Source organism: Schistocerca cancellata, chromosome 3 (genome assembly GCF_023864275.1).
Source record: "Schistocerca cancellata isolate TAMUIC-IGC-003103 chromosome 3, iqSchCanc2.1, whole genome shotgun sequence".
NCBI lineage: Eukaryota > Metazoa > Arthropoda > Insecta > Orthoptera > Acrididae > Schistocerca > Schistocerca cancellata.
This window is the reverse complement of record NC_064628.1, coordinates 854,108,071-854,130,086: the sequence shown is the minus strand read 5'-3', so window position 1 is coordinate 854,130,086 and position 22,016 is coordinate 854,108,071. Positions and strand designations below refer to the sequence as shown.

At 37.1% G+C, this 22,016-nt stretch overlaps 2 non-coding genes across 2 annotated transcripts; both read right to left on the bottom strand.

The window, feature by feature from the left end:
- Positions 1-9,026: 9,026 nt before the first annotated feature.
- LOC126178587 (U5 spliceosomal RNA) lies at positions 9,027-9,145 on the bottom strand. The gene has a single exon (XR_007536472.1). It is a non-coding gene; the product is annotated as a U5 spliceosomal RNA (small nuclear RNA).
- An 8,061-nt stretch (positions 9,146-17,206) lies between these two features.
- Positions 17,207-17,414, bottom strand: LOC126178496 (small nucleolar RNA U3). Its single transcript, XR_007536388.1, has one exon. It is a non-coding gene; the product is annotated as a small nucleolar RNA U3 (small nucleolar RNA).
- Positions 17,415-22,016: the final 4,602 nt, after the last annotated feature.

Below are 22,016 nucleotides of genomic sequence, written 5' to 3'. Positions count from 1 at the left end.
CCACAGTGGAAGTGTGTGTGTCACCTAACCTCAGTGTCATACGATGGTGCATTGTTGCTGTGCACTTCCAACCTCAGCATGGATTGTTGTGCAGCAGCATTGTGATCCCTCCAAATTTGGGGAAAAGAGTACCACATGTTACCCCACTTCATCAATAGTCTGAGCCATTTTGTTTTGGTTTCTCTAACAGCATATTGTGTTAATGTGGTGTGGAGATTACAACACATGCCACAACTGCGGACATTTACCTGCAAACAAGCAAAAACATTAATCAGGCAACTTTATTTTTACAATGTGACACCTCAAACGTAAATTTAAGCAGGAAATCAAATTACTGTAGTATAATTAAACTTGACAACCTCAAAAATATAGTGTTTTTTTCCACATTGTATACATGTGATTTTTTTAAATATATTTTCTTCAGCTCAGTTCTCCGTTAAGTATTTTCCATTGGATGTACAAGAAGTTCAACAGAGTCCCACCAGGTCACAAAATAAAGTGAATACAACATGGAGCTATTGATCGAGTGCTGTACTTCAGTAACAGACATGGATACATAGCTACTAATAAGACTTAGTATAAAAAACAAGGAAGTGACTGTATGTGAAGATTTCAATGAAGACTTCATTCAGTATAGTTATAATTGTGTGCATCAATTTACATACTGTGGACATTCCCAACAAGAATAGAAGGATATAGCACAACAGCAACTGATAATTTATTTTTAAACCTAACATTTACGAAACACGCCCCGTAATAAATTGTTTATCTGACCATTATGGTCAACAGGGAGTGATAAAGCATCCCCATCAAACCAGTTTAACAAAGAACATAAATGTAAATTAGTAAAATTCATAAGGCAAATAATATTCAACTCTCTGATGTCACTAACAGTGAGACAGTTGATTAAACTGAGATCTTTAGCTGCTAAATCCAATGTGTAACAGCACAGCAGATCCGTTAGACCTCCTTAAACAGGAACTGCATACTCCCCCACAAGACGTCATTTGCTGAAGCATCTGCTAGACAGATCACAAAAATCATTAGGTCACTGTAAAACAATGTTATAAAGGTACTTCACCCAAAGTGTTAAAATCTTTTGCTGAATTGGTAGCACCTGCCTGTATTACCTATGTAACCAGTTGATAAGTCAAGGTGAATATTTCCTGAAAGACTCTGGTATCTGCTAGTACAGTGTCTGTAAATTGAAGAGTGAGCACAGCTTGCAGTGGGGAAAGTGGTCGTTCCCAAAAGCATGCTCTAACTGTCATACAGGATGACAAAGACTCAATTGTCCATCTAGCAGCACAGTGTACCATGCAGTGATTATATCAACTCTGTACACGTCCCTTGCATTATTTACTAATTTCGTGTATCATATGCTTCTCCTGGCATTTCTACACACTGTGTTGACACAAGTTCAAAGGCTCACTGCAGAAGGGCTGGACTTCTTGTAGTACCTGGGTTGCTCTTCAGTTTGCAGACAGCCTACCACCCCGTTAATAAGCAACTTACCTCTAATTATAGACCCATCTCCTTTTAAAAACATTTTTTAAACGTAAGATCACTTTGGCTTTCATGAAGGCTTCTCTATTGAGTACACAACATAACCCCGGATCTAGTAGAATTAAACGAGATAAATTTTCATGATGGCACTTTCCATTATGTTCCAAGGCCTTTGACTGTGTAAATACAAGTTCTACTAAAGAAACTTAAATGCTATGATAGCAGAGGCATTCTCCTTGCATGGATGAAATTATGGCTTAACAACAGAAAACAGAATGTCACATTAACAAAGGACAGAAACACGAATACGACTAAATTTGGAACAAAGAGACATTAAACACGGTGTGCCTAGGTTCCTATACTTGGCCCAGCACTCATATTAACCACGTAAATGATTTAATTGGGATATTACAGCATTCTTCTACAGCTGCGATGTTCGCAGAAGACACCAATTTCACGATGAAGATCCCAAATAAATCCATATCACAAAAAATCAAGAGAATAATGAAAGAGGCTAACAAATGATTCATAGCAAGTAGTTTAATGCTTAATATTACAAACACTCATTTTATTCAATTCCAAACCAGTCACAATGACTTACTGGGTACCAAAAGAAGAATTGACCTGACACATACTCCCCTGGCATTTTTGCACACTGTGTTGACACCAATTTAAAGGCTCTCTGCTAATAGCTTGTCACATAATTAACTAAATAGAACCCTGACTCGTAAATGGGCCGGATCTTGAAAAGCCTGCTCCACTCCTAGAAGTGGAGATAATAGAGTAAAATAAAAACAAAAAGAACTGAGAGGAATACTCAAATGAATACCATATAGGAGAAACGCCCAGTTGGTATACAATATAACCTTTTGTATTTATAATTATCTTGTTATGTGTTTTAATGTTTTTTTTAATTAATAATGAGAATGAATTTAAGAAGAACTGTACAATTCACGACCAGAATACTAGAAGTAACAATAATTTTCACATGGCGTGTTACATCTGGTGCAAAAGCCTATAACATGTAACCATTCAACAAATCGAAAAGCCCAAGATACTAAATAAACAAAGGTAAAGAAAACTGGTACCTCATTAAAGACGACGACGACCACAACCACCATCACCACAACCCTGCTATACTATATATTCTAATCTTACCCTTACGATTCCTAAGTCAGTGATATGTAGGGGGCTGTAGTATATCCCTGGAGTAAAGGTGTTACATTATTTTGATACATTATTTGGTATGTACCTAAATATTTCTTTCCTAGCTTAAAAATAAATTTTTGTGAACTATTATATAAGAATGAGTTATTCCTTTTTCCAGACCTTACTAGATAATAAAAAAGAGGTAGGAAGCATATAAATGCTCTTGGTTACAATGGAATAATTTAATTTTCTGTGGTTCCTATTGCCCCGGCTCAGCACTCGAGTCCAACTGTTATTTCTGTGACAAATAGTAGTAGTAGTAGTAGTAGTAGTAGTTTATTCATCCAGAGACAATTTACATTGCATGGATTTCGTCAAAAAAATACATAGTATATATATACACACATATAGGGTGAACAATACTATACAAAATACAGATGTGCATAGTAGACTACATCAGACCACATTGAAATAGCATGTACAACTTTGATTATTTACATTGATGTATGAGAAAGACTTTTTACATGGAATACACAGTTGATATTTAGATATAACACATACAATTCTAGCACTTTTGTACATATTATTTATTTAGAACATAGCAACAGTCAGATAAAAATTACTATTGGCACAGAGTACATAAATATGATTGTTTAGTATGGAGCTATTCCAGGTATTCTTTTACACTATAATAGCAGTTGGTCATTAAAAATTTGAATACTGCTTCTTTAAATGAAGACAATTTTTTTATTTCTTTTATCTTTACCGGTAGTTTGTTATACAATCTACTTCCTTGTATGTTTGTTTGTTTCTGCGCCAAAGCCTTGTTAACTCTTTTTATATGAATGTCATTGCACTTTCTTGTGTTGTAAGTATGTAGATCCGAGTTGGATTGGAAATTGTTAATATTTTGTTTTATATTAATTACGCTTTTCTGTATATAGAGGCACGGTAGGGGTAGGATATTCAGCTGTTTAAATAATTGCTTTGAAGGAGTTAGCCTTGAACTGTTGGTAATTATTCTAACAGCTCGTTTTTGTAGAGTGAAGATGGTTGTGAGATTTTTCTTACTATGACCCCAGAAGATGAGGCCATAGGTAATAGCAGAATGTATATAAGCAAAGTAAACAGCTTTGCTACATTCCCTACTACATACAAAGCTAATAACGCGTAAAGCAAAGCAAGCAGAACTTAACTTATGTGAGAGATACAGGATATGGGATTTCCAGTCTAAATTTTCATCTATAATTACACCTAAGAATTTTGTGGTAGCAACTCTCACAATTTCTTTATTTTGTATTCTGAGATCTAGATCAGAGTGTGACTTTGCTTTCCTGTAATGGATATAATTAGTTTTAGATATATTTATGGTTAATTTGTTCACTTCAAACCAATTTTGCAAATATTCTATAACTCTGGTTGCAGATGTTGGCAATACCCGGTTTATGTCAGTTACTACAATGTTTGTGTCATCCGCAAACAGGGTTATATGAGTACCATTTACTGGAATCTTGATATCATTTATGTAAAGAAGAAATAGGAGAGGTCCTAGAACACTCCCCTGCGGTACCCCTATTGGCACAGTCTGAATATCTGATCTGTAAACAATACTTTGGTTTTTACTGTTTGTTGTTGCAATTTCTACTACCTGTTTCCTATTATGGAGATATGACTGAAACCACTTTTTAGCTACTCCTCGTATACCGACATATTCTAATTTGTCTAGCAGGATATCATGTTGGACAGTATCGAATGCCTTTGAGAGGTCCAAATTTATTCCTATTGTACTGTTGTTCTTATCTAGCCCCGTTACAATATTTTCAATGAATTGGGTGATGGCTGACTCTGTACTCATTCCTTTGCGGAAGCCGTGTTGGTTTACAGACAATAGATTGAATTTCTCGAGGTAATTTGTAATTCTGTTTTTCATGACTGTCTCTATTACTTTTGAAAATACCGATAATAAAGCTATTGGTCTATAGTTTCCCACTTCATGTATATTGCCCTTTTTATACAATGGTTTTACTTTTGCAATTTTTAATCGTTGTGGAAAGACGCCTTCCGAAAATGATATGTTTATGATGTGTGAGAGTGGGTCTGATATGACACTAGCACATCTCATCATGACTGAGCAAGGTATCTCGTCAATCCCTGAGGACATTTTATTCTTCATTGTTTTTATTATTTGATTAACTTCCAATTTGTTTGTGGGAGGTAGCAATAATGAATTCACACTTTGTTCTTCTGGGATTGATGTTCTACTAATCTTAGGACAATTTTTATGCAGATTGATTGGACTATTTATGAAGTAGTCATTAACGTAATTTGCTAAAGTACGATTTCTGACTAGCACACCTAGAAGTTGCAAGTAGCAACTAAAAAGCGCAGTTATCATTCTTTGCCTAGTGCCATCTGTTGACCGACGTTCGTACTTCTTTATAAGAACCTTGTGCCTCACGAGATTGATGTACTGTGTCTGCATATTATATGACGACATGCACATTCAGCACCAGTTATGGTTGGTCAAACACAGCTGTATCAATAAGACGCAATATTGCCTTTTTCTCCAGAAAATATCATTTAGAGACAAGTAACCTAAAAAGTGCATTTGATTCTGCTTTCAATATGACCGTTGTGGTTAATACTCCACATGCCTACAGGACTTGGCAATGTTAACACAGCAGAACTCAAGACATCTATATAAGTGTAATGAAATGAAAACAATATTATTGAGTCATATGAATGCCTCACTTTTGTTCCGACACAATTCAAGACCCCTGGAGAAAAATTTTACACCTGGTGTTACAAATGGCAACTGCACACACAAGAACTTTTTGCAGACACTACAACCACCTACATAGTAAGTTTTTCTGGGTTACCTTCAAGTACTGTACTTAAACAATTCCTGATTTAACTGGAAAATCTGTAGTTCCCACTTTCATATCAACAGACTCAAAATGCATATTCTAGACCTCAGACTCTGTAACAAGTCAATGTCGCACCAATATTCTCCAACAAGTCTCTACCAATACTTAAACGGCGGAAAATTTATGGGTATAGGACCGCTTAACATGTGGAAAATGAGATTTTCATTATTCACTCACTGTATTTAACATTTATCATTCCTTTAAAACAGCACCACAACATCAATTAAACACAGTTCAATCACTCATACTGCACACTTATTTCATAATTATAGGACTTTTAAACTGCAAATCCTCTAAGAGACTTCTCGAATCTTCACGATTCTCTCTCAAGAGCCTTGATGTGGTTAAATACGTATAACAACCAGTAATCAGAGTCGGAACTTCGGTCAAAGAGCAAAACTTAAAATATCTACAAAGTTACAAGCAAAAGTGCTTAGCTACAGAAGTGTTTTTTCTAAATAAAAAAGGTGTGAATTTGCAACACAGATGATTGGCCAGACATGGTCAGAAGTATATTCAGGAACACATTTAATGAAAAATTCAACAAATTCATGAATATATTCAAGTTAAAATTTGAGGAAACATTTCCTAAAGTAGTACATTCTGTTGGGGGATCTAGCAGGAAGACTTGGGTAACAAAAGGTATCAGAAAATCCTCTGAAACACTCAAATATCGGAGATCTATCAAAAATTATAAGAGTGACCCAGCCTTCTTACAGTTTTTTCTCAGGTACAAGCGGACATACAGAAAACTGTTGCAGGAAGCAAAGAGAATCCAAAATGAAGAGACCATACAGAACTCAAACAATAAAAGCAGAGCCATATGGAATATAGTAAAACAAGAAACTGGTAACTCAAAATCAAAGCAGATGAACATAAAAATTAGAAATAAAGGTAGTTTAATAGATAATTCTAAGGGCCTGGCAAACTTTATAAACAACTTTAGTAATATAGCAACAAAACTGCAAGAAAAGCTTCCTAAAACACAACACACAATGGCAAAGAACTATGTATCTCACACAATGCTACTGCTACCCACAAATGGAGAGGAAATCAGTAGCATTGTACATAAATTCAAGAGTAAATCTTCCACAGGTTTAGATGAAGTTCCAATGTATATACTAAAAGACTGCATTAGCAGCATAAAAAAAAGCAGACATTATAAATGAGTCATTCTCATCAGGTTGCTTCCCTAATTATCTAAAGCACGCAAAAATTCTTCGCATACACGAAAAAGGTTGTACAGAAAATGTACAGAATTACAGACCAGTTACATTGCTGTCTTCTTTTTCAAAAATAATAGAAACTATTATGAAAAACAGACTTATGGACTACTTAAACAAATACCAACTTCTACGCAAAGAACAGTTTGGTTTCAGGACTGGAAAGGGAACAGAAGCAGCTATAGAAAAATTTACAAGAGTAGTTCTAGAAGCCCTATATAAAGGAGAACAAGTGACAGGGATTTTTCTAGATCTCAGTAATGCATTTGATACAGTTGACCACGAAATACTACTAAGCAAACTTTAAGCACTAGGAAGAGGGTGGAGATATCGCAAATTTCAAGTAGCTCAAATTATTTAGTGAAACATCTTTCAGATGAAGAATAATTGAACATTGGAGTACCTCAAGGGAGTGTGCTAGGCCCAGTACTATTTCTCATTTATATTAATGACTTCCCACAGTGGGTAATGCAAGATGAAACAGTGTTATTTGCTGATGACAGCAATATAATAATTACAGACAGGACACCAGAAATGTTAAATGTAAAAGCTGAAAAGGCACTTATGGCAGTTCACAACTGGTCAAATAACAACAAAGTAGCCCTTAATGTGAAAAAGACTAATAACATAAACTTCTATATAAAGAAAAAACCGAATATGACAAAATGAAACCATAGTGTGTGTAGTCAGCACAAAATTTTTGGGTATGTATGTTGATCATACAATTAAAATGGGATGAACATATTAGGATGCTTGGGAAAAAAATTAGCACAGCATATTATGCCTTACGAATATTAGACACCGTGTGCAATAGTTCATGCCAGAGAATGACATACTTTGGACACATACATTCTATAATAAGTTACGGCATAACATTCTGTGGTGCAAATGCCCAAAATGTGAAATATGTGTTCAGATAGCAAAAACGAGCTATCAGAATAATGAGCAAGAGTCACAAAAGAGTGCACTGCAGTGAGCTATTTAAAAATGGGGTATTCTGACAATCCAAGTGAACATATCTTGCAAACTACAGTTTTTATTCACAAAAATATTGAGCAATATTTAACAAACAGTTGCATAAATGATCACCAATCCAGAAACAGTAATTGCTTGTACCTAGACAGAATGAATAAAACTAAAACCCAAACTACTATGTTTTACCAAGGTGTCAAGATATACAAAAAAATTGCCAAAAGAAATAAAAAAACATAAAGGAACTCTGTAAATTTAAAGCATTCCTTAAAGAATATTTATTAAAAAATAGTTTTTACTCGATTAGAGAAGTCTTGTGATCTATTTCTTTTGATTGAAGCAGGTTCTTCTGCATTATGTAATTCAATGATAAATTGTGTGTGTAATATACATATACATATTTATGAATTTATTATTTATAGCTTGTATTTCATTATCTTACGTGACAAAATAATGTACATATGTATGTATAATTCCGACATCCATACAAAGAAATTTGTTTACGGATGAATAAATAAATAAAACTACGTCTGCAAAATCACAATAATTATTAAACATGTTTGCTGTCACTAATTACAAGCAATCTAACTGACAGAGTAGTATTACTAATATTTACTGTAATGAAAGCCACTCAATGGAGGATGTTTTACATTTGCAACAACGATCCCATTTAAGAAATTAAGTTCATCGAAACACTTAGAAACTAACCTCTCGTCTGACAAAGACAGTCTAAAGACGCATTGGCAATTTCTCCAGATCTGTAGACAATGATATTTTGAATTATCGCTTTACTGAGTGACTGAAATGTAGTTCGGGTACCTGTGAACATACCAATACGTCAGAATTCGTTTTCTAAACACGAACTATTACTGTACTGTATGGCTTCTTACATATTAATTACACTATTAATATTTTCACAATTTTTTCCTTAAAACAAAAGTAAAGCAAACGGAAGAAAAAAATAATGTAAAACATACTTACTAACGACAGTTTTGTTGGGATGCAATTTTCTGTGTGAACAAGTGTAACTTTATCATACGGTGATAAGTCGCGGGAATAACATTGGCTGAGTGCGAACCACTGCGAAGTGATACAAGGACCCGGATTCCTTCACTGCGACAAATCACAGGTAAGAAAAACAGATATTGAAAAGTAGCGATACTAAAATATTGCAGCTTCGCACATCATTGCTATGTAGAGTTGGTACAATCCTGTCACCCACTCTATAATAATTTTGAATTGTATTTGTGGCTCAGCGTAAGCCGAGCACTTCGAAAAATTAGTTATAGACTCATTTAGTGTTCCCCTCCACGGAAATCTTTAGTAAAAGGCGAAAGATTTATTCGTCTTGAAGGGAAACAAGAGTAACGTGAACAGGCGCTTCTGCGGTACTTATGTCTTTCCATCGTATGCCCTTTGAACAAGAACACATCACGTAACCAGAATTTCTGGACATATTTCGCCTAAAATTAAGTGTTAATTGTTGCTAACTTGGGAAATGCATTCTGATTTAGAGATATCAACACATGTAACTACCACCAAAGGCTGTTTCACGAATAAAGAACCATTACTTGGCCTGTTTGGTTGGTGACTTCCCATCCCCTATTTTCACTGCGAAGCAAGAGATGGCAGCACAGACCATGGCGGCTCTCTCACTTACGGTTGGCAGCACCGATTGCCTTCGTGAGGCTTGGTGATGAGTAGGGAAACAGTCCTCCTCGCTTCCCTTATGTTTCATTAAGTAATGAATCTTGTACATGTCCTTGCATTCAACCACATGCAGTAACAAACTGCAATAAATGATTATTTCGTTCTCTGTAAAGTGACCTGGACAGATCTGGAAGTGCTGTGACTAAAGTTTTCACAGTATTTCACTGTCCTTCAGGAATATACGGAAAAAATTATGACTGATTAAATATTACATTAAAACATATTAGTTGAAATGAATGAGCCAAAAATTTCGTGGTTTATTTCAGATGCCTACTGCCAAATTAAACTGTAACTGATGCTTATACCACTGTGGAAATTAGTGCCTTGCAACTATAACAGTCTAACGATTTTGAAACGAGAGTTTTCTCTAGATGTATTAATTCATCATTCAGCTCTTTATCGAAATGTCACATGCAAATGAAATAGATTCCGAAAAACTGCACATAGGAGAGCGAGTCTGGCACATGACATTGGCAAATCACCTGTTTTGTTTGCACAATAACGACTGAAATTTAAGAACAACACACATCTGCGCAGGAGTGCGACGGACGCATCTGTGCCGATTAGTTTCTTACCTGAGGCACTTATTTACATTTCACAACACATACTGACTTCATTTTAGAATTGTTACTAAAAGCTTTCTGTAAATAACTTGTCACACATGTCAGTTGTATTTATTTCTGTTCTTAAAGGATTTCGATTATGTGAAATATTGACCAGCTATTCACAATTGCATTTTTCTGTACATGTATTGTTGCAATGATGTTATGTTAAAAAATAAATGCAAAAAAAAAAATGCGAGTAACTTGGGCGCATTATTTTTGGTAATCGGGATTGCGTTCGCGCTGTCCCGGAATAATAATAAAGAAATTAAAAATAAAAAGCCAACGTATGTGAATGCTCCTATTAGCTTCCGTGAAGAGTGTCGACTTTGTTTACGCGTTTGGTATACGATACTAGATTCAATGGTGGAAAAAGAGTGCAACATTTTCAATAAGTTTCTCTCTTATCCAAAGCCCGGTTCACATAAAGGCAGAACTTTACACTTTTATAAACGTTGTAACTCCGTTGTTTAACCCGTAACTGGTGAGGTGATATTTTTGTAACACAACTGGTGAGGTTGGGTTATAGATACCCAATAATTTGGCCCCCATACCTCAACAGTGAAGGAGAAATGAAAAGTTTCTACATACATTGCAAAAGTAACTCTTATTGACATCTCTGAACAACTTTTGGCAGCAGAAAATTATTTACAGTGAACAGAATAGATAATTTTTGAAATATATGTAAGTCCATAACAAATTTTGCAACACGTCACGAAATACATATATCTGCAATTTTTTTTTATATAAACGAATTTGAATATTACTGTATAAAGCAACAATGAACCTTTTTAAAAGTACATTATTTTTTGACAAGTTATTACACACAGAAGAATTGGCAAGCAATCTCGGCTTACAGGATTCGTGCAGGCTCCGCAAATCGGAACATTGAAGCTGTTACAGATCTTTTTCGTTTATCTGTCAGAGCCTGGTGGGCACTTCTTACACCTCACTTGTTTGCCCATGTCTCCTCTGGCTTTACATGGAGCTGGTATCTTGAGAATTCTGCTGATGTTTAGCCGCAATTCACGGGGCAAATGGTCGTTTTGAAGTCGACGATTGAGATGAGGGTCTAAGAGTTCCTTGGCAAGATTTTTGATGTATTCCAATCTGGTTAGCTCTGGATTCCCTGGGAATCCACGGTAGATAACATAGGCATTCACTAGGCTAATGTTCATTAGAGTGAAAAATATGGCTAATGGCCATCGCCTTGTGCGTGTACTTGTTGAGTATACTGTGCATTTCTCACCTAAGGCGTCGACGCCACCTTTTGTGTTGTTATAAAAGGCAATGATTTCTGGATCATTTGACTGGGTATGGTGCATTGAGGATACAAGTAGGATGGCCTTGCCTTTCTTTGGTACCTAAGAGAGTAGTGTTGTCTCCTTTGTGAAACCATAGAGCTTCTCCTACTTCTCTTTCCTTGGCAGGTAAAAATTCTTTCGGTATTCCTTGTTTATTTTTTCGCAGTATTCCTACGTATGTCAAGCCCTTTTTACGTAGTTCCTGTACGAGGGCAATGGACGAAAACCAATTATCTGCTGTGCTTTGCGGTTACTTCCAATAATGGGTTTGGTCAATTGCAACACTGCTTGAGTTGGTTTGGAAAATTTCTTCTCTTCATCACTGAGAGTTCTGCCATCACAATCCTTTCCAGAGTAAATGTAGGCGTTTAGCAAGTAGTGGGTTTTTGCATCTGCCAAAGCCATTATTTGGAGTCCATATTTTATAGGTTTGCTGGGGATATACATTTTAAAGCGGCATCGACCACGAAAGCCCACCAACATTTCGTCAATGCAAGCGTACATTCCAATTGAGTAACTAGCCATACAGTTTTTCATAAACTCTTGGAGAACCCATTTTATAGGAGCTGTTGCATCAAATTTCTTCCTCACATCTCTGTCTGAGGCGTCATCAAAACGTATACTGAGCAGTAACACCAAGACCCTCTTCAGTGACATTGTACAACGAAATATATCACGACCAGTACCGTCGGTTGCAAACATAGCTTGCAGATCTTCATTATTAGATTTGAATATGGCTGTGAACGTGAGAATCCCCCAAAAAAGCCTTGAATCCGATCAGATCCAAGTCTTTGTAGTCAGTTCTTGTATTATCAGACAACTTTTCACTCATGAGGGCAAATTTTTTATTGGTTTGGAGAATTATTTCATTCAGTATTCTCTCACTAAAAATAGCGTCCAAGCAGTCGGGGGTCTACAAATCTGACCAAGGGCTTTAGCAGGGCCAATTATTCCCGGTAAATGTGAAACGATATTATGTTTCCTTGTGCGAACATTTGAAGCTGGAGGTTTTTTGGACCACATGAAACGGTTCTTCCCATAATACTTCTTTCGCTCGTATTGACGATTCTGCCTTTTTGAAAGGGGTTCGTTTTCATCTGATGACGATGTGTCTGTTTCAAAGGAATGTGGTGGTTGCAGTGAACTTGGTGATGATCCAGGAACTGAAGCATTAGGTATAGCATGCACTTCATTCTCAGCTTCACGTACTTCTTGCTCTGATTCAGTTTCATGGGCACTCTCGAAACCTTGTTCTATAACATTTTCAACCCCACTACATTCACTCTCAGACTCATCCAGTAGAGATCTCGCCCAGTCACCAAATCCAAGTTCACTAGGTTTCAGAGACCACCTTCTTGATGGCATGTCAGCTGAAAATCGGAATACGAGAAAATCTCAGGGTAACTAACGTGGTTATCGATAAGCAGAGTTTCTAGAAATAACGAATCAAATAAACTCACTGCTTTGATGAGAACTGCATCCAGGGTTATTAGTTATCACAAGAAACCTGCTAGATGCCATACTACCTATATTATATATATACGAGAATATTCCAAAAAAAAGTTCCGCAACTGGTGAGGTTGGGTTAAAAATACCTAGTAACTTTAAAAAATCGCGTATAAAATCAAACAACTCACCGCTCTGTTGAGTATCGCGCTTCAGGCCGACTTGCAACAAACTGACTTGATAGGAACTAACAATGATGTACTCGCGACAATCTGGTAATAATGGGGCTTCAAAGATTAGCTGGGTGTCTTGACACCTAACATCACCAGTTAAGGGCTAAAGTAACCAGCAGTAAAGAAAGTTTGAATGAATGTTGTTTTGAAAGTCATGTTCGTCTCGCGCGTTGTGAAACAAACGATCGCAAAGTCAATAATGGCGACAAATTTGTGTCGAGTTTGCAAGACCTCTTGTGAACTGTAGTTACCCGGCCACGGCCCGACCACTAGTACTATGCTTATACACTGAAGTGCCAAAGAAACTGGTATAGGCATGCGTATTCAAATACAGAGGTATATAAACAGGCAGAATACGCCGCTGCGGTCGGCAACGCCTAAATAAAAGAAGTGTCTGGCACAGTTGTTAGACTGGTTACTGCTGCTACAATCGCAGGTTGTCAATGTTTAAGTGAGATAGAAAGTGGTGTTGTAGTCGGAGCACGTGCAATGGGACACAGTATCTCCGAAGTAGCGATGAAGTGGAGATTTTGCCGTATGACCATTTCACGAGTGTCCAGTGAATATCTGGGTCCTGATAAAACATCAAACATCCCACATCGTTCCGGCCGGAAAAAGATCCTGCAAGAACGGGACAAACGACGACTGACGAGAGTCGTTCAACGTGACAGAAGTGCAACCCTTCCGCAAATTGCTGCAGATTTCAATGCTAGACCATCAACAAGTGTCAGCGTGCTAACCGTTCAACGAAACATCATCGTATATCCTTGATGACTGCATGACACAAAAGCTTTATGCCTCGCCTGGGCCCGTCAACACTGACATTAGTCTGTTGATGACTAGAAACATGTTGCCTGATCGGACGAGTCTCGTTTCAATTTGTATCGAGCGGATGGACGAGTACAGGCATGGAGACAACCTCTTGAGTCCAAGGACCCTGCATGTCAGCAGGGGACTGTTCAAGCTGGTGAAGGCTCTGTAATGGTCTGGGGATTGTAATGTTGGAGCGATATGGGACCCCTGATACGTCTAGACACGTCTCTGACAGGTGACACATATGTAAGCACCATCTCTGATCACCTGCATCCATTCATGCTCATTGTGCATTCCGACGGACTTGGGCAGTTCCAGCAGGACACTGCGATACCCACACGTCCAGGATTGCTACAGAGTGGCTCCAGGAACACGCTTCTGAGTTTAAACAATTCCGCTGGCCACTTGACTCTCCATACATGAACGTTATTGAGCATTTCTGGGATGCCTTGTAACGTGCTGTTGAGAAGAGCTCTCCACCCCCTCATACTCTTACGGATTTATGGACAGCCTTGTAGGATACAAGGTTATCAGTTCCGTTCAGCACTACTTCAGACATTAGTCGAGTCTTGCCTGCGGGAGCCCTACACGATATTAGGTAGGTGTACCACTTTCTTTGGCTCTTCAGTGTATAAACTTGTAACACAACATGGACGAAAGATACTGTTAATAAAGCTCGCTTAATCCTCAGCTAATATGTCTAATATTTCTGACGTAACTAAATGCTGCGGTCTGTCACACCTCGTAAGTTTATTTCAAACAAATATGAGCCATATTTACTGGAAACAATTATAATGCCAAAAGTAGTTACTATCAAGAGAAAATAATACATGTTGAGAAAAAACGGGCACTTCAGCTTCAAAGTCTGTGGCTGTCTGAATAAAAATTCTCTTATTTTTTCGCTTCAAAGCACATTTTTCGTGCACGTTCATGACGTACTGCACGTCCACACTGTTGGACAAGGATATTTAGTCTTTTTCTTCAGTTTCTGAGGGCAAAAGTTACAGGTTTTTCTTTTTTCAAAACAGTTCTCAAGAGCCTGAGGCTGGGGATGTTGTTCATCTGGTATCTGCAGTATGTGCCTGATTGAAACAGTAAGTTCCCTTGTAAGACTTCGTATCTGCAGTCGGCGTGTCATAAGGGGATATGTTAGCGCCTTTGCTAACGATTTCATGGCTTCAAGGCGTGTTATGTCTGGAGTCTTATTGAAAAATTGGTATAGGCGATAATCGTTTACGTCGTTGATAATATCTACCAGTGGAAAAAAAAAACTGCTACAGGCCATCTTCATGTCCTGCGGCTTGCTGTATAAGCTGCACGTTTTTGATCCATACCGCCTTTTGTTACGTTATAGAAGACGTAATTTCTGGTTTACGATTCCTCTGGATCGAAACTCTCAGAATGATGCATACTGGAGACCACGATTACAGCTTTCCCACCTTTGGAACATAAAGAGCGGTGACATCTCTTCCATGAAGCCGTAAACGGCAGTGTTCTGCTTTCAGAAAGAAAGTTACTAGGGTTTTCTGGTTTATTCTTCTTTAGTGTGACCACAAGTGTCATCCCCTTCTGACGAAGTTACCGAACCATTTCTATGAATCGAAACCAATTATCTGCCGCCACATTTCTATGAGCTTCTTCTATTGGTTTCACGGGCCTCATCACAGCCTGAGTTGCTATTTTCAGCCTCTTATCTTCATTTGATGAAGTCAAACTGTCACTCCCTCTTCCACAATAGATTTATGCATTATAAAGATAATGAGCTCTAACATCAGCCTGATACATTACTTTTATGCCATATTTTGCCTGTTTCTTTAGGATGTACCTAACGAAGCAGCAACACCCTCTGCACGGTGCCAACAATTCATCCACAGCTGCAGCTCCCAAGGTAATACATTGTTGACTGTTTTCACTAAAGATTAAAAATCTTTGACATTGCTGCAGCAGGATCTTCTTTCTTTCCTCCCTATCTTCTGGCTTATCAAACCTAAGATTTTTTGTCATGGTACATCGCAAAATATCACGTCCTGTCCCGTCAGTTGCAAAGAGACAGTCTAGGGACTCGTTGCCTGATTTGAATATCGCTGAATACTTAAGAAGGCCAATGAATGCTTTTAGTTCGATCATGTCAAGGTCATGAAGATAAGTCAATCTCTCATGGTTCTCATAATCTGTTCTCATTTTTTCTATTTTTGCATTTGGCCATGTGATTATTCCTGACAGAATATTTCCGGAACATAAAATTTCCTATATGGGTTCTGTTTCTGGATTTTCTCCCAAACTTCTAGCCAGTGGTCGAATTCCAGGGATTTGAACGATTGTGTTACGGCGCCTTGTCCTTACACTTAACGGAAGCTGTTCCTCCCTCCACTTTAAACACTTATTTTTTTTTTCGTAGAACTACGCGTAGGAGCCATCATTCCTATTATAACTCTCAGTATTTTCATCATCGCTGCCGTTATCGCTACCATCAGCATGCCTATATTTTATCTCTGGCACGTTATCTAACTCTTCCTCAGAATCTCAGGTATGGCTGCTTTCAATTTCGTACGATTCTGCCATGTCACTATTATTGTCTAGACACTCAGCAAAGTCAAGCCTGAAAACGAACCTCAAAATTAGGGTCATTTACCGTTAGAATGCTCGACGTAATGGTCTTTCTACCGTCATCTCTGTAATGAAGAAACCTGGATATAAGTTTACTTACTACGTGATATTTGAAGCTAAAATAAAAATAGATTTAAATAGACTTAAAACAAATTACCAGAGAAAAATTACGCAACTGCTATGCCACGATCTCGCAGACGTTCAACACAAGAGGAAACTAACAGTGGTAGAAACACAAGCTCGTCACTGCACGGCCTCCACACTCCAACTGAAAGGTAGCAGTTGTAGCTCGAATACTTCAGCAAAGGGAAGCGATAAGAAAATGTTGCTGGTCTACGAGACTGCTGCAAGTCAGTTGAGGGTTAAACATAGTTTGTTGATATCCTCACGCACAAATAATGAAATAGTCGTAAGAACAGAATACTCTGCCTCTTGGTTATTTGTTTCAATGAAGGATACAGAGAACAATCAGTGTTTTATTTTGGGGTCCTTATTGAGGTTCCTCACCAGACACTATTTAACCATTCATTTTAATGAATAAGAAAGCTGAAAACAACTCCGCCGTGTAGCGACTACTAGCTGCATATGTACTTAATTTTGAGAATTCCATTACAAGCATGAAGGCGACATTGACGAACAAAATCGAATTGTAAAAACGATAAACTCTCTCAACTCTGAAATTTCAACAGCTTTGTTTCATTGTATTATAAAAACACCACTCGGAAAGCACTATTCCCTTCCCACACCCCAAAAGGTATGGTGAACGATCATCGATTGCAGATGAGATCCTACGAATCCCATTCTGCATGCCTCACGCTCAGGGAAAGTGCTACCACTCATCATCGTGGTTGCGTCTACTCCAGTATTGAACTAGAGAGAGTTGAAGACATACTACAGAAATGATCCTGTGAAGTATGATCTTGGTAATGCGATGGCTTACTCGGATACTTATCTCCACGCCGGGACAGCATCGTTTTCGAGAACAATCAACACCACTGATACAAGGGTCACGTTGGAGCAAAAGCAGCTCCATTAACTCATTTTACCGTAATAAATATGCGCGATCACTGCTTTTTAGCAGTATCCTTATCCTGTATTCTATATCACACGCTGAAAATGTTCTCATGGATGGAGACACAACTGCAGCGGGACATCCGTAGTTCAGCGCCGTACGGCAGATGGCTTGCGTGAGAGTGACTTCCGAAACACCCGTTACTTGTCAGAAGGACAAGGGTCAACACTCACACTTCGCAGGCATGCTGATTGCTGGCAATGGCATACTGATCTGCATGTTCTTGGTGTGGGGGTTATGTTCCTGAAACCTCAGATTAAGGGCGGAACTAACTTTAAACTGGTTACTGGGTTATGTTTGCGCGTCGACATATTTTATAAAGGCTCGTTACTCAGTCATACTGGATATTATACGTGACATAATTTTCGTTACTTACATCTCGAAAATTTCAAAAGCCCTATAAAAATATATATTTGCAATTTGTTTAAAGGTGTCTAATCACACTTGGCATGTACGTCAATTACTTATTTTACTGCACCGAAGCTTCATCGATCGGAGATTTGTTTCGCGTCACATTATTACCGTGCTAATATTTGACTGGCTGCATTAATTACTGTAGCCGTTCCCGCTCTGTACATGTTTGGGGTGTCTTCTGCATCCAACGGGATTTCTGTTAATTTTGGGGTTATGTTGATGCTTACCAATACGAACGTGTGGTAAGCTACACTTTCATGAAACAATGAATAATCAGTTCATTTCACTGAACAAAACACACACACCTACTTTATAATGAACAACAAACATTTGTCTTAGAAGAGCCAACTAATAATTCATATGTTCGTATCAACTTTTCAAATTAGTTAGTTTCGTCTTTCATGGATCATTAGCACGATAGATCGTAATGATGTTTTTCGTGATGCTTGGTTACTTTGACTACAAATTGGACAGGTGTTTCCATGTAGTATTTCTTTTATATCAGTTGCACTATTGTAGATACATTATTGTTGTTAATTGTTTATTTCATCTATTTGACCGCATTGGAAAAACAGACCTACTACACACGATGTTGGACAATACAGAAAGCTGCAAACAAGATTAAAACTGCATATTGAAATTGTATTTTTAATCTTGATTGGGTCTTACTGAATTCTCCAATATCGTGCGCAGTTCGTCCGTGTTTCTGATGTGATTAAATAGATTGTACTACGTAGAACTGATGCAATGTTTGCACACAATGTACAGATCAACATTTTGAAGTCTGTGGTATTGAAATTACTGCAAAGGGCATATCTGTTAAGAGTACTTACAATTCACAGAGCTCTGGCATGGAAGTTTTGTATTTTTATGTTTAAGTTAGGATCTCTTTTGGCTAAATTCTTTCCAAAACCAGAAATTTAATAGTTGCACGGGATTTAAGTGTTATCTTCTTAACTGATGACAGCTGGCAGACTGACATTTAATGAAATCTTACAATGTGTCTGCCATGGTTAACTTCCCCACTAAACTTACAGAAAATTGCAAAAGTCTTCTAGACAATATTTTTACAAATATATGTCAAATCATAAATAGCTTTTCTGACCATCACTGCAAACTGTTTAAGGTCAACATCAATTTTACAAAGTTTCCCACACATATAATTACTTTAGATGTATAAACACTGCCTTTAATTACTATTTGTCAAACACTGATTGGATTAGGTGTACAAGACAACTAATGTATATCATAAATTTAATAATTAAAAAAAATGAATTTATCTCTGGACTTGCATTTCCAAAGAGTTGTGAGGAAGAACACTGAAAACCATGGATTACTGAAGGAATTAAAATTTCTTGCAGCTGACTAAGAGGGAATTATAAGCCTCATTAAGAACATCAAATGATCCCCTTCAAAGATCTTAATACAAACTTTCCTGTAGGGTTTTAAAACTGGTTAAAATTGAGACACTTGTATATTCAATCTGAAATTGATAACTCTAGGATTAAAATAAAATCAATTTGGAAGCTCACAGAGAGGCTGTGGCAAGTGCAATAAGAATGATAATGCCATATAGATAAGCTATAATGACAAGGTGGTATATAATCCTGCAACAATTTCTAACGTTTAACAATCACTTCTTAACTGGAGCAGAAAATGTGGGTTATAAGTGCTCATTAAAAACAGCCAAGAATTTATTACAATGAGCTAACCACAACTTATGTGGCCCGATTTGTACAGCTCCAGCCACTATTAGTGAAGTTTCACATTTTCGCTGAATTATTCCAGCAAGATGTTGTCCCAGAGAGATCAAAGTTTGCTATAGTAAAACCTGTTTTTAAGAATGACGACAAAACTAATTCACCCACATACTGCCCAATATCTCTGCAAATTGCTTCTCAGAATTGTTAGAGAAACTGATGTATAAAACAATTGTAGACCACCTAAATACTCACAATATCCCCAGCAAAAACCAGTTCAGTTCAATTCCCCTCTCCCTCAAAAAAGTAAATAAATAAATAAAGCTGGCAACTTTCTCTCACACAAATGAAATTCTTGTATCCCTAAATAACAAACAAAACATCCCCCAAATGAATGCTGAATTTTATGGTTTGAATTGCAACACTGACAGATGGACAGAATCATATATACACAACAGAAAGCAGATGGTGATACCTAATTATACTGATGGCTGTTTTGTTTTATCTGAGTGGGGCACATTAAAATGTGAAGTGCCACAAGGATCCATTTTGGGACCTTTGTTATCTTCACCAATGATCTCCCACTCTGTACAAACACTGAGAGCAAATTTACTCTTTTTGCTCATGACACTACTATTTTGATTCAAAGCTGAAAAATCAGTGAACTAGAAGATATGCACAATTTCATACTTGTACACATCTTACACTGGCTTAAGTCTAAATCAATACTAAATATTTTAAAAAAAAAGGAAACTCAATATATGCAATTTCATGCATCTGAACAAGAAAATGAAGTAATCCACTTGAACTGTGATAACCAAAATATATTACATTGTGAATTTCTAAGTTTCCCAGCATTCAAACTAATGGCACATTAAGTTGATCTGGGCATATCCTATGGGCATATGTATACAAAAAATTTTAAAAAAATCTCAGTATGACAACTTACACACTATGTGGAATTACCCTTGTTGGTGATATGAATGCTGTGAAGGCTGCTTATTTTGTCTACTTTCACTCTGTCATGTCACATGGTATAATTTTTTGGAGTAATTAACCGTTAGCCAGAAAAATCTTTATTGCACATAAGAGAGCAGTTAGAATAATGAATGGCATTGATCTGAGATATTCTTGCATAAACCTGTCCTGCAAGCTCTAAGTATTAATCACCACATCACAGTACTTATTTTCTTTTACGATTTTTGTCTGTGATAACCATCGTCTTTTTTGACATATAATAGTGCATACCATGACCACAATATAAGGTCTAAAAATGATTTACACTGGGCTCTAAAATGTCTAAGTCTTGCACAGAAAGCTGTCTACTATTCTGCTGCAAATGTTTTCAATTATTTTCCATCAGATATTAAAGATCCACATTAATGTCTCACCTACATTTAAATCTATGTTTAGGAAACTACCTTACGGATAAGTCATTGTACTCTCTTGACAAGTACATAAAGATTGACCAGTGAGTATTTCTGTAAATCTGTATTTATGTTTGGAGACTTCCAATTTCTAATGTTCAAACTATCATTAGTCTTCCTGGTTTGTGACGGTTAATGTAAATTGTTTTTTTTTTTTTCTTTTTTTTTTTTTTTGTACTTTAAGTTATTTACATTAAGTCATATGTACTTTAACTATGTCTTATTTATTTTACTTTAACTATTAAGACACAAGGAATTACCAACGCTGGCTGCAAGCAGGCATTGATTGAAATCAATGGCAGAAATTGAAAATTTGCACTGGACTGGGACTTGAACACGAGTCTCTTGCTTACTAGGCAAGTAGATGCACACCAGGCTCGAATTCTTACAGGAATCTGCAAAATGCGACATGTAATGAGGATAAAGGGCAAGGGGCTTGACATCAGTAGTTAAGTTGAGAATTTGTGTGAGACGGCAGGCATACTACGGTAGTCAGTACAGTTGCAGTGACCACTGTATCTGGACGAGTGATCAGATCATCTAATCAGCAAGAGGCTCGGGTTTCAATCCCGGTGCGGCACACATTTTCAACTTTCCCCATTGATTTCAATCGATGTCGCTTGCAGCCAGTGTTAGTAATTCCTCTATCTCTCAACTCATTATGGTTGCTGGATAAAAAGAGTGTCTGTTCTTTCATATATGTCCCAAAGAACAGCTGCCAAACTTATTCAACTCTTAAGCATACTCACCAAGTTACATTTTTGGTGATGTAAATTGTTTTTTTTTTTGTATCTCATTCCACATCCCTTTAATTAATCAGAAATGGATCTATGGAATTCCAAGTAAATAAATAAATAAATATAGAGTGGCTGCCTACTGATAAATGCAGTGTATGTCTGAAAACTGGACAT